The 13,467-nt window shown below is 47.2% G+C and overlaps 1 protein-coding gene and 1 non-coding gene across 2 annotated transcripts in view; one reads left to right on the top strand and one right to left on the bottom strand.

The window, feature by feature from the left end:
* The window catches only part of JPH2 (junctophilin 2), a 72,579-nt gene that overhangs the window by 46,711 nt on the left and 12,401 nt on the right, over positions 1 to 13,467 (top strand). The window lies entirely within an intron of this gene.
* On the bottom strand, positions 5,528 to 5,600 carry TRNAG-CCC (transfer RNA glycine (anticodon CCC)). Its single transcript has one exon. It is a non-coding gene; the product is annotated as a tRNA-Gly (tRNA).

Here is a 13,467-nt window from a genome sequence, read left to right as displayed (position 1 = left end):
AGATAAACAGGGAGGGGAGATTTTGTGCTTGGAGACGGCAAATTTAAGTGCTTTTTGTCAAGAGAGCTGATAACGTGTTTTCCAAAGGGATGGGGGGTGGGGGATTGTCCAGGTAGGAGGTAAGACATAAGGATATGAGTCTGCTGAGACTGTTAACTTTTTTCTGGTTCATGTCTGTTCTGAGAAGCAGTGTACTGATTAAGTAGCTCTTGGAGGGGCTGATGGGTGGGAAACGGAGTTGGAGAACTCTGCTTCCTGGAGTTCGCCAGTTTCCTTGGTGTAACGGCGGCTGTGGCTGATCTCAAGCTACCAGTGTCCTGTCAAGAGCTTGCCTAGGTCACCTCCAGTACAAGCTTAGTACCAGCCTTGATTTCTCTGTCTCTTCTCTGTTTCAGGCTGTAGCTCAGAGCTCTCATCTGCAGGCAAGTTTACCATGTCTCTTCCTCTTCTGAGCTCCCTTTTTAAAAAAGCCTGAACTTAGGACTGCCCTGGTGGTCCAGTGTTTAAGACTGCCTTTCAATACAGGGAGTGCAGGTTCCATCCCTGGTCGGGGAGCTAAAGATCCTACATGCCTGGCAGCCAGAAAACCAAAGCATGAAACAAAAGCCATAATGTAACAATTCCATAAAGACTTAAAAAAAAAGTCCATATTTTTAAAAAAAAGAAAAAAAAATCTGAATTTTCTCAACTATATTCTTTTCCTGTAGATTTTCTTTAGAGGTCTATAAGATCCTTAAAGCCAGAATTCTGGTTTTAAGTTTCTTTTTATCCCCATTATGTTGTCAGATACCTGCACTTATTAGGCACCCAGGGAATGCTTATAGAAGATAGGCGAGAAATAGGTAGGGAGGACGGAGGAGTTGGGGTTGAAGACCCTGGCCGGGAACCCAGATCCTGCTCTGTGACTTGCTAGGAGTATAATCTTAGGCAAATCCTTTCACCTGTCTCAGCCTGTTTCCGCATCTGTAAAAAAGCTCCTTTGTTTTTCTCTGCTCCAGCTCAGCTAGGTCTATTACTGCATAATAATTATGATAATAATATTTATAATGACTGCTGTTTATTCATTCAGCAAATTTTTATTAAGCACCCACTGTGGGCCAGGTCCTGTTTTTGGTGCTGGCGATTCATCAGTGAACAAAACAGACAAAACCCCTTCCATTTGAGATGTGCGGTGAACTGAACGGAATTTTACAAGCATCATCTCATTTGGTATTCAGGCAACCCTGAAGGGCAAAGGTATTGTTTGCTCCATTTTATTGCTGTGGAAAGTGAGGCGATGTAGATTGTGTGAGTTGCCAGGGGTCAGCCAGCGCGTTAAGGGTGGAGATGGACCTTGGACCCCCCATTCTGGTCCAAGACCTGGTTCTTAGCCATCACAGCACGCCCTTCCCAAGCCTGAGGTCCCCTTCCTGCCCACCTCTCTGCCTTTGCTCTGCATTTGATCTGTTCCCGTGGTTACATCCCTAGGGCCCACCCATGACCTGACCCCTCCCTGATGGTTTCTTTTCTGTCTTGAATCCTCTCCCCAAATCCTCTCTTATTATCTGACCAACCATGGCTGGTCACCGGGAATGGAATCCTTTACTTCTTTATTTTGCTTCTTCTGATGCTTCTTTCTCTTCCCCCTTCATCCTAGGGCCCAGGCATGGACCCACATAAAAGGCTCAATAAATATCTGTTAACTATTGCATTGAAATCCTTAATGTTTTTCTTTGACTCTAGCTCAAATTTCGGTCTTACGTGTCTTCCTCCTGGGAAATCTGAAGGCCAGATCGGTGTGCTGGGTATGATGTTCACCTCTTGCAGGGCTGGCTTACAAAGATGACATATAGTCTCTGTTGGTGACAGTTGGCACCTTAGTTGTGGTCAAGTCTGGGACGACCACGCGGCCTCCTGTGCGCGCGATTGCCTTGGATCATGCAGGGTATACTTATAAACAGCTCCTGCTTTCACCCTCAGGCACCCTGGTTTAAATGGTAGGCTCTCCTGAACAAATCCTGAGGACACGACCTCCTCCTTGCTGCTCTGAGCACTTTGCAAAACCAGTGTACTTAGTCCTCCCAACTCTGAGGTGGGTGCTGTTATTCTCCCATTTCACAGATGGGGAAATGAAAGCCCAGAGTGGTTAGGTAACTTGTTCAAGGTCACACAGCTCGGAAGAAGCAGGGCTAGGATGGGAACTCCAGTCATCTGGTGCCAGAGTTCCCCTGCTCAACCCCTGCCTCAGCAAGAACTCAAAGACGTCTTCCTGGGCCCCATGCTCTGGACTAGTTGTGTCTGCCTTCCCCCACCCCACCAGGAGCAGTTGTGACTTCTGGGGCCTGGTGTGGGGATGGGGAGACCGCAGCGTGGTCAGAATCTCCGCTGGGGCCCTCACACCTGACACAGTGCCCGAGGCCAAAGAATATCTCTGGAAATGCTTTTCGAACCAAGGGATGCAATTTTCCAGGGCTGGGGCTGGGTTGGCCCCTCCCTGCAGTTTCTTCCTCTCCGTGTGGCAGCCGGGATGCCAGCCCCCAGGAGCAGATGGAGCTGCCTGGAATTCCTCCGGAAGGCTCCTTAGCAGTTATCAGAGCGGCCTGGGCCGGGGGAGGGGGTGTCGGGGGCTGCTCTGGGAAAAACTGGAAAGCCACACCTGGGGAGGGGCCGGAGGCGGGGGAGGGTGCCGGGCGGGCGGGCTCAGCTGTCACATTCCTCCGGCTTGCAGAAAGCTCTCCTGGGCGCCTTGTCCTTATTTAGGCAGGAGATGTCTGCTGACTCGAGCCTTGTGGGATGCCATTGCTGGCTGGCTCACCGGGCTTGGGGGTGGTGGTGGGGGTGGTGGGGGTGAGCCGAGGTGGGGGGTGGCGAGTGGGGGAAGCAGAACACACCCAGACCCAGGTCACCAGTAGACCCAGGTGAGAAGACCAACCCTGGGGAAGAAGAATCACTCTCTAATAGTAGCAGCTACCATTTATGGGGTTCCACTATGCGCATGCTAGGCTAGCCTGTAAGTTCTAGGAGGTAAATTTCTTCTGTTATTGTTGTGCCCCTAGATCTAGCCCAGGACATGGCATGCAGTAGGCGCTTAGTAAATACTTGTCATGATCAAGTGAGTATACGCTTCACATGGCACAGTTCACAGTGTAGTTCTAGTGGCAGCTAAGTGCAATGACTAACCTGAGTTGTTGTTGTTGTTCACTTGTTAAGTTGTGTCTGACTCTTTGCCACCCCTTGGACTGCGCGCAGCACACCAGGCTCCCTGTCCTTCACTGTCTCCTGGAGTTTGCTCAGATTCTTGTCCACTGAGTCGGTGATGCTATCTTACCATCTCATCCTCTGTTGCCGCCTTCTCCTCTGGCCCTCAATCTTGCCCAGCATCAGGGTCTTTTCCAGTGAGTTGGCTCTTCTCATCAGGTCGCCAAAGTATTGGAACTTCAGCTTCAGCATCAGTCCTTCCAATGAATATTCAGGGTTGTTTTCCTTTAGGATTGATTGATTTGATCTCCTTGCTGTCCAGGGGACTCACAAGAGTCTTCTCTAGCAGCACAGTTCGAAAGCATCAATTCTTTGGCACTCAGCCTTCTTTATGGTCCAACTCTCACATCCGTACATGACTACTGGAAAAACCATAGCTTTGACTATACGGACTTTTGTTGGCAAAGTGATTAACCTGAGTTACAGATGGCGAAACTGAGACTTGGAGAGGTTCCATGACTTGGCAAAAGTCATACAATTTGGACGTGAAGGAACTGGGGTTTGAAACCAGGTTGTCTGACTCCAACACTAACACATGCCTCCTTTGTCTTATTTTGGTGTTAAACACACTGGAATTCTTGGCTTTCCTCCTTTATTGACTGTGTGAGTTGGACAGGTTACCTAACCCTGTCATCCTTAGTTTTCTTACTTGTAAAATGGGAATTGATAGTGATGTCTACTTTAGAGAGTATTGTGAGGATTAAATGAAATAATACATGCAAACGTCTGAGCACAGTGTTGACACATAGTAGGTACTCAACAAGTATTGATTATACCATAACGTAATCAACTAGTTCCCCCTTCTTGCTTTGGCTTCATTTCCAGTATCTTGTTATTACAAACAGGATTACAGTAAATACCCTTGTATGGGTGTCATTTTGCACAGTTTGAGTGTGTCAGTTGGTCGCATTCCCAGAAGAGGAATCACTGGCACAAAAATAATGGATGTTGGGACTTCCCTGGTGGCCCAGTGGCTGAGGCTCTGTGCTGCCAATGCAGATTGGTGTCAGCTTCAACACCTGGTCAGGGAACTAGGCCCTGCATGCTGCAACTGAGACCCAGTGCAGCCAAATACATAAGTAGATACATATTTTAAAAATAGGTAGATGTTAAATTTCATGTTAAATTTAAAAAGAGAAAAGGTTGAGGGGTCTGAAATGATAAACATGAATATGTGGAAACACGAAAAATTATGTAAGTGAGAAATGTATAATAGCGAAAGCTAACACTTTCATACTACTCTAGTATAACACTACTATAGTATACTCTGTATGCAAGGCACTATTCTAAGCCCTTTCTGTATATTAATACCTGTAATTTTCATAACAACCCCATGAAGTAGGCATTGTGATCCCAATTGTATTAGTTGTCTCTCACTGGATAATAACTTATGCCCAAACATAGCAGCATGAAACAGCACACATTTCTTATCTCACAGTTTCCGTGGGTTTGGTATCTGGGCCCTTTGGCTCAGGGTCTCCCACGAGGCTGCTGTTGGTCGGGGCTCTGGTCCCATGTGAAGGCCCCACTGGGGATGGATTCACTCCACCCTCATGCACTCGTCTGTAGGAGGATGCGGTTTCTTGTGGGCGTTTGAACTGAGGCCCTTGGCTCCTCGCTGATGTTGGTGGGAGGCTGCCTTCAGTTCCTTGCTATGAAAGCTTCCCCAGCGTGGCAGCTTGCTTCATCAAGGCCAGCAAGAGTCTGCTATCAAAAGCGAAGTTGCCATCTTTTGTAAACTAGTCATGGAAGTGACGTCACCATTGTCATGGTCTTTTAGTTAGAAGCCTGTCACTGAGTTTAGCCCATACTCCGTGGTGGAGGGGTGGGGGCTGAATCCCATAAGGGTGTGAATACCAGGAACCATCTGAAAAATCTTCTTGCCATGCTCACTTTTCAGAAGAAGAAATGGATGGACAGAGAGGTTAAGTGATTTGCCCAGGCTACACAGCTAATGTCTGACTCAGGGATTCACACCTGGGTAGTGTGATTTCAGATTCCATGCTCTTAAATTCTGGACTTTACAGTTAACAGAGTTGTTCACAAAAGGCTCAAAAGAAGGCTCAAAAGGTAACATAGCCATTGTTTTAGCACAGTGGGTTCACAATGCTGTTGCTTTGAAATTACTGTTCTCATAATTCATAAAATGTGATTTTAAAATCTGGCATAGACTTTTCATTTTTTAAAATATTTGTTTATTTATTTGGCTGCCCAGGGTCGTAGTTGTGGCCCGTGGGATTTTCGATCTTTGTTGCGGCATGTGATCTTAGTTGCGGCATGTGGGGTCTAGTTCCCTGACCAGGGTTTGAACCTGGGCCGCCTGCGTTGGGAGTGCAGGGTCTTAGCCACTGGACTATCAGGGAAGTCGCTGGCACAGAATTTTTAAAAAGGAAGCTTCTCTGTACAGCCAACTCATGCAGAAAAGGCCTCACTGCTGAGAGCTGGGCTTCAGATTGGACTGTAGAGCCCAGTCCCATGTGGGGAGGGGGAGCAAGGCCTCATGTCCCCTCAGTGTCCCTTCACTGGCTGCCATAGTATAGCCAGACCTCAGTCATATGTAGTCAGCCAGGTGATCCCGGGTTCCGATGGACTAGCCTTTCACTGGGGAGGTTGACGGTGTCCCTGCTGGTAGCCACTAGCCCTGGACTCTCAGGCAGACAGGATGCATGCTAGGGCTGCCCAGGCCCCTGGGGGAAGCAGCATGGTTGTGGCCAGTTCCAGCTGCTGGGCTCTTCTGGCTTAACTGCAGATGAGTGGGTCAGCAAAGGCTCTGGTGCCAGACAGGCCTGGAATCGTGTTCAGGCTGGCTCTGGATCTGACTAGCTATGTGTATGTGGTTATGCTAGATCGCTTCAGTCATGTCTAACTCTTTGCGACCCTGTAGACTGTAGCCCACCAGGCTCCTCTGTCCATGGGATTCTCCAGGCAAGAATACTGGAGTGGGTTGCCATGCCCTCCTCCAGGGGATCTTCCCGACCCAGGGATGGAACCCATCTTACGTCTCCTGCATTGGCAGGCCGGTTCTTTACCGCTAGCGCCACCTGGCAATGAGCCATGGGCAAATAATTTCCTGAGCTTTCCTTTCTTCTGCACAGTGAGTTGTCTTGAGGATGGCATGAGATCACAGAGGTTGCTGCGGTTTCCTGTTGCTTCTGTAGCAAATTACCACCAACTTGGGGGCTTAAAACAGCACAGACTTACTCTCTTACTGTTTTGGAGGTCAGAAGTCTGAGATCGGTCTCAGTGGGCTAAAGCCAAGGTGATGACAGGGCTGGTTCCTTTTGAGGGTTCTGGCAGGAGAATCCAATTCCTTGATTTTTTAGCTTCTTAGTGGCCGCTGCCATTCCTTGGCTTGTGGCCCCATCCTGCATCTTCAAAGGGCATCACTCTCATCTGAGTTTCCATCCTCACATCATCTTCTCCTCTCCTGTGGTCACATCTGCTCCTGCCTCCCTCTTATAAGGACATGTGTGGTTACATCTAGAGCCTGCTTGTCTAACCCAGGATAATTCTTGCATCTCAGGATCTTCAATTTAATCACGTCTGCAAAGCTTCTTTTGCCGTATAAGGTAACATTCACTGGTTCCAGGGATTTAGGACCTGGATATCCCAGGGGCCGTTATTCAGCTGACCACATAGGTCAAGTGTCTGCCACGTAAACAGCAACTTGTTACTCTGCCTCCTGCTTAGAGACTGGGGGGTGGGAAAGGGTGTCACATACCCACTCACACATGGTGAAGACTTCCCAGATGGGCTGGTGATTCTTTTTCAAGAAGAGGAGAAAGGTCTTTGTAAAACATCATCTGGAAGAGTTCACCTCCACGGCCTGGGGATTTCAGGCTGGGCTTCCAAGGTGGGGAGGTTCTGCTTAAGCTCTTGGGGGGTGGCGCAGCCCTCCAGACTCAAAACCCATGCCCCTCCACTTCAACTAAAACAAATCAACTTTTTAAAATTTTAAAACACTTGCATAGAGCTTTCTATGTGCCAGGTTCTATTCTAAGTACATTATGTACGGTAATTCTACAACTCTTTGAGGCAGGGGCTATTCATATCCCCACTTTACATATGGAAAAAAAAAAAAATCAAAGTACAGAGAATTTATGTCACCAGAGTTCTTATGTGAAAAAACTGCTGTTAACCACCTCACATACCAAAATATTTAAAAAATCTGTTTATTTTTCATATTTTTTGTGCTGATGAAACCATATTATACTACATCTTTTAAAAAAGTATTTATTTGGTTGTACCAGGTCTTCACTGGGGCATGTGGGATCTAGTTCCCTGACTGGAAATCAAACCCCAGGCCCGCTGCATTGGGAGCACAGAGTTTTAGCTACTGTGCCACCAGGGAAGTCCACTAGTACATCTTTTATGTATTTATAATATATGACACAAAAATTAAAAAATGAAAATTATGAACATGTAGCTCACCACGTGGGCTTCCTCCTGCCCTGTAGCTTTCTGTTTGTTCTCAAAACTTTCCACCTTGTCTTATCTTTCCTGCCAGACTCTAGATCCTCCCAGAGCAGGGGCCACTTCTGGCTTAATGTTCACAATAAAAATAATGGCCAAGTGACTTAACCTTGCTGTGCCTCAGTTTCTTCATCTGTAAAATGGTTGTAGTGCCTGTCTCCTAGGGCAGTGTGAACCCTTAGTTTATTTCCCATTTTTTCTTATTAGAAGTAGTCTTCCTAGATCTAAATGTAAAAACTGAACTATAAAACTCTGAGAAGAAATTATGGTGATAAGTTTTTGTGACCTTGGGTTGGGCAAAAGCTTCTTAGATATGACACCGTAAGTATAGTCAACAAAAAGAAAAATAGATAAGTTGGAAATCATTAAGCTTAAGAACTTCTGTGCTTCAAAGGACACCATCAAGGAATTGAAAAGACAATAGAATGGGGAGAATATTTGCAAATCCTATGTTTGATAAGGGACTTTTATCTAGAATATATTGAGAACTTTTACAACTTAAAAAAATTGAAAATAGGCAAATAATCTAAATAAAGATTTTTTTCCTAAGAAGATAACATAAATGGTAGTTAAACATTTAAAAACACGCTCAACATCATTAGCCATCAGAGAAATGCAGATCAAAACCACAATGAAATGAGCCTCACAAACCATTATGTGACTAAAATTTAAAAATGGATAATAATAAGTGTTGACAAGGATGTGAAGAGATTGGAACCCTCATGTTACTAGAAGAAAGTACAATGGTGCAGTCAATTCAGAACCAGTCTGAAAGTTCCTCAGAAGTTTAAAAAGAGTTACCGCATGACCCAGCAATTCCAAGCCTTAAAGTGTACACCCAGGAGAAATGAAAATATAAATCTATCCCCAAACTTGTAGAGGAATATCGGTAGTAGCATTATACATAGTAACCAGATGGTGGAAACAATCCAAATGTCCTTCAGCTGAGGAACAGATGAACTAAATATGGTTTATCCACATGCACTGTGGACCATTATTTGGCAATGGAAAGGGGTGAAATACTATACATGCTGCAAGGTGGGTGAACTTTGAAACAAAGTTTACATGACATATCCTGCTACAAGAATACCTATTTAAATACCAATTTGTTGGCAGTCCTTAGATTTTTGGAAGAGAATTGCTTGTAAACTTATATGCCCTGTCACTTCAGTTGTGTCCGACTCTTTGTGGACTGGAGCTGGCCAGGCTTCTCTGTCCATGGGGATTCTCCAGGCAAGAAAACCGGAGTGGGTTGTCATGCCCTCCTCCAGTGGATCTTCCCAATCCAGGGATCAGACCCGAGTCTCCTGTGTCTCCGCATTGGCAGGCCGATTCCTTACCATGACCCACCTGGGGAGCCCCAGACATTGCTATAATGATAACCAAAACTGTAACAATGATGACAGCTCATATTTGTTAAGTGCTCAGTTTATGCTAAGCACTCTTGTGCGACCTCATTTCAGACTCCCAGTAATTTTGTGAGGTAAATATTATTAACCCCATTTCACAGTTGAGGAAACTCAGACCAGACAGCAAAAGTCAGAATGTGATGGACTGGAGTTTCTACCCTTAACCCTTCTGATGAGGGGCTTCCCAGCAGGGCTTAGCACATGTTTGCCAAATGGATGCAGACCCGGCAAGACTGGATGCTTGACTCCATCCCTGCTGGAGGGCAGGGAACTTTCTCTCAGGGAGCTATCTGGGCATGTGGCTGGACACCCCAGCTGCGGTTTCTCTTTGAGTTTGCTCCGACCGTGATTGTTCTGGAGGAAAACAGCTACAGGCAGCCAGAGTCTGGAGCGAGGGGCTATTTTGGGGGAAGGCAGGGCAGTGGCTTCTGAAGCAACCTCCTCCTCAGGAAGATGCTTGGCCGCACTGCCCTTATCAACCACTTCTGCAGCTTCAGAGAGGCTGGCAGAGGCCTGAGTTGAGGGCTGTGATTATCTGCCTCTGTCCCCCAAACCTTCCATGGCCTCCTTGTTCTGATGAATTTTTGAAAAAATTTTAAGTGAGCAAATCAGTGACATTAAGTACTTTCAGGTTTTTGTTTCAGTCTTAAAAAAAAAAATGCTTCTTATATATTTTATTTTATTTATTTTTTTAAAAAAGTGTTTACTTATTTGGCAGCATAAGATCTTAGTTGCAGTACATGGACTTTTCATTGCGGTGTGTGGGGGCTTCTTTCTAGTTGCAACTCTCGGGCTTAGTTGCCCCGTGGCATGCGAGATCTTAGTTCCCCGACCAGGAATGGAACCCCTGTCTCCTGCATTGGAGGGTGGAGTCTTAACCACTGAACTACTAGGGACGTCCCCATATATTTTATCAACAAGCACCTCCATAGCACTTCCTGTGTCCCGGCTACTATTCTTAGGGCCATATGAGTGTTTATTCATTTATATTCCTTACACCATTTCTCCAGGGAAGGTGCTGTTATTTATCCCCATTGTACAGATGAGGAGACGGGGGCTCGGGGGGCTCAGGCTTGCCTGAGAGCATGAGGAGCAGAGCCAAGACCTGGCAGAGCTGCCCCTCTTAGCTGCGCCGCCATGTGGTTTAGCGGCTTTGCTCGGCCCCCGCCCCATCCATCCGCTGGTTTTCGGAGATGCTGCCCAGTTGACTTGGTGGGGCTGCATTAGGCTGGAAGCTTTTCAGGTGCCTGCTGGATCTAATTTATCCCCATCCCTAGTACCAGCATGTGGAGGACCTGGTCCAGTTAGTACCAAGAAAGCGCCAGCTCGGTGTAATGGGGAGGAGCTTGGGCAGATACACTTTCTAGCTGTGTGACCTTGAGAAAGTGACTTCGCCTCTCTGAAGTCATGTGTGTAAAGGTGACCACAACACAGAACTGGGCAGAAAGAGCTCAACCAATAGTAGACTAATATTATTAATTAGAATAGTAGGAGAGACCATTGTTGAGTGGATGCATTAGAACAGAGGTGGGCAAACTTTTCCTGTAAAGCACCAGATGGTAAGTATTTTTGGCCTTGCAGATCATGGGCTTCTGTGGCAACTGCTTAGATCTAGACAACAGTAAACAAATATGTGTGACTCTGTTCCAATAAAACTTTATTTATATGGACACACATTTAAATTCTGTGTAATTTTCATGTGTCATAAAATTACTATTTGGGTTTTTTTTTTTTCCCCCACAACTTTGAAAAGTATAAAAAGCATTCTTAGCTCACAGGTGATAGACAAACAGGCTGTTTGCCCTGATATGGCCTGTTGCCCTAATTTGCTGACCCCTGCAACAGAATGTGAGTTCTACAAGGGATTTTTAAAAAATCTTTATTTATGTTCTTTGGGCTTCCCTCGTGGCTCAGTTGGTAAAGAATCCGCCTGCAATGCGGGAGACCTGGGTTCAGTCCCTGGGTTGGGAAGAGCCCCTGGAGAAGGGAAAGGCTACCCATTCCAATATTCTGGCCTGGAGAATTCCATGGACTGTATAGTCCACGGGGTCGAAAAGAGTCGGACACGACTGAGCGACTTTCACTTAATTACTTATGTACTTTGGCTGGGCCAGGTCTTCTTGTGGCAGGCAGGGTCTTAGTTCCCAGACCAGGGATCAAACCCGGGCCCCCTGTATTGGGAGCATGGAGTTTTAGTCCTTGGACCGCCAGGGAAGTCCCCCTACAAGGGATTTTTAGATACTTGGCTTGCTGTCGTAGCCACAGCACCCAGAAAAGTCCTGATGTATAGCAGGCATTCCATAAAGTTGCATTAACTGAATAAATCTGGAAGTCAAAGTGGGTCTGAAGCTGGCCCTTTAAGGCTGGGAGGTGGAAGGAGGGAAAGGAACATTCCAGATGGGGGAACAGCCGGAGCAGAGGAGTCAGGGGTATCTCCTGTGGGTGCCCCCGCTTTGGCCCAGTAAAGCCATCAGTGCTTGATGGAGATGCCTGGGCAACGAGGCCAGCTATTCCGGGGTGGTGAGGGGTCCAGGGTGGGGAAGGGAGGCAGGAGTGAGGGTCGACACTCTCGGGAGTGCTCCCACCGGGTTATGGCCCTGCCTCATCCCTGAGCCACCACCAGCCTTATTTTTAACCTGCTGACGAAAGAAAATCTGATGAAATCAAGAAGGGTGACTGATCCTTGCCCCACCCCCTGCCCTAGTTACTGCTCCTTCCCTTCTCTCCAGAAGGGGCAGAGCCATCCTGGGAGACCCTCCCCAAAAGCCCCTCCCCACGTGGTCATAGGGAAAGAAATGGTGCCTGCATTTCCCTAGTAGGCCCTGGATTCAGGGAGGGATCCTGGTGCTTGAAGGGAGACCCTCAAGGCTCCTGGGTGGCTGAGCAGGCTGGGAACTGCCCAAGAGAGAGCTGGATGTTTCTCTCTGTCCAGCACACGCTTCTCAAATTTTAATGAGCGGTGGAAGCAGCTGGAAGGCTTATACAACACAGATTCCTGGGCTCCTCCTGAGAAATTCTGATTCAGTGGATCTGGGGTGGAGCCCCCCCAGTCTGCATTTGCAACAAGTGCCCAGATGATGAGGGGCTAGGGGCTGCATGGACCACACCGTGAGTGCCACTGGACCAGAAGATAGCCTCTGGACTGTAGCAGTTCAGCCTGCCCTTTACCTGGTAAGCTTCCAGATACACCCCATCAGGGCTGCTTCAGGGTGAGAATCTGGGTAGCCTTGAAGGCTGTGCTCAGTACTTTGGACTTTACTTTCAGCAAGATAGGAAGCCTTGCAGAGACTGTCAGCAAGAGGTGAGGCAAGCAAGCTGCATGTGATGATTTGTAGGGAGTGAGCCTGGAAGCAGGGAGGTTACAGAGGGGAGTGGGGGACCTGGCAGGAGGAGCCACGGAAAGGTGGAGAATAGGCAGATCAAGAGCTTCAGGGGGAGCAGGAGAGACAGGAGGTGGTGGTGGTTGTTTGTGAATATTGAAAGATGAGGAAGGAGGGTGTAGGAGACACTGGGATTCCTGGCTTGAGGGCTAGGGAGCTGAGGGGCCATTCCTGAGATCAGAGGCATTGGGGAGGGGGCTGGTAAGGTATTCAGTCAGTCATGGGTGCCTCCTTCAAACTCAGCAGCCTTTATTACCTTGGGCTGTGTGGCCATTCCCCTCTGACCCCTGTTCTGGTTGCCCTGGAGGGTCCATTGCTGATCCTCTAGAACCTTCCAGGGCTCAGTGTGAAGACTGCCATTCTGGCCTGAGGAGTTCGTCCTGCAACACAGCCCCAGGAAACAAGCCTCATCCAGCTCACACAACCAAAAAAGGACATTTTCTCAGTTTGAAGGTTTGCCCAGTCTTTTCCCTCCTCCCCCATCCAACCTGGGGTTTCAGGTTTCCAGGGAAGTGTCTCTGAAAATTTAGATCTTTGAGTCACACATGCCCATGTACAGGCAAATGTGTGTCTGGGGTTGTGCATGTACTACATTTTTTCTTTTTTTTTAGTTTTTAATTGAAGTGTAGTTGATTTGCAATATCATGTAAATTTCAGATGTGCAACCCAGTGGTTTGGTTATAGATATATGTGTGTGTGTGTATACCCCTTTTCAGATTCTTTCCCCTTACAGGTTATTATATAATAGTGAATATAGTTTCCTGTGCTATACAGTAGGCCCTTGTTGGTTCCACACTTGGTTTCAGTGTAACAAATGTTATCTTTCTCCTTCTTTTTCTCCTCCTCCTCCTTCTCTACCACTGCCAACACCCTCATCAACACCATCATCATCACCACCACCATCATCGCCATCACTCAGCCTCATCCTGGGCTAAACACTTTCCTATGTTGCTTCTCAGCCATTTTCA

Source organism: Dama dama, chromosome 23, assembly GCF_033118175.1.
Source record: "Dama dama isolate Ldn47 chromosome 23, ASM3311817v1, whole genome shotgun sequence".
NCBI lineage: Eukaryota > Metazoa > Chordata > Mammalia > Artiodactyla > Cervidae > Dama > Dama dama.
Note: the sequence above shows the minus strand (reverse complement) of the source record. Positions and strands in the feature narration are given on the sequence as shown.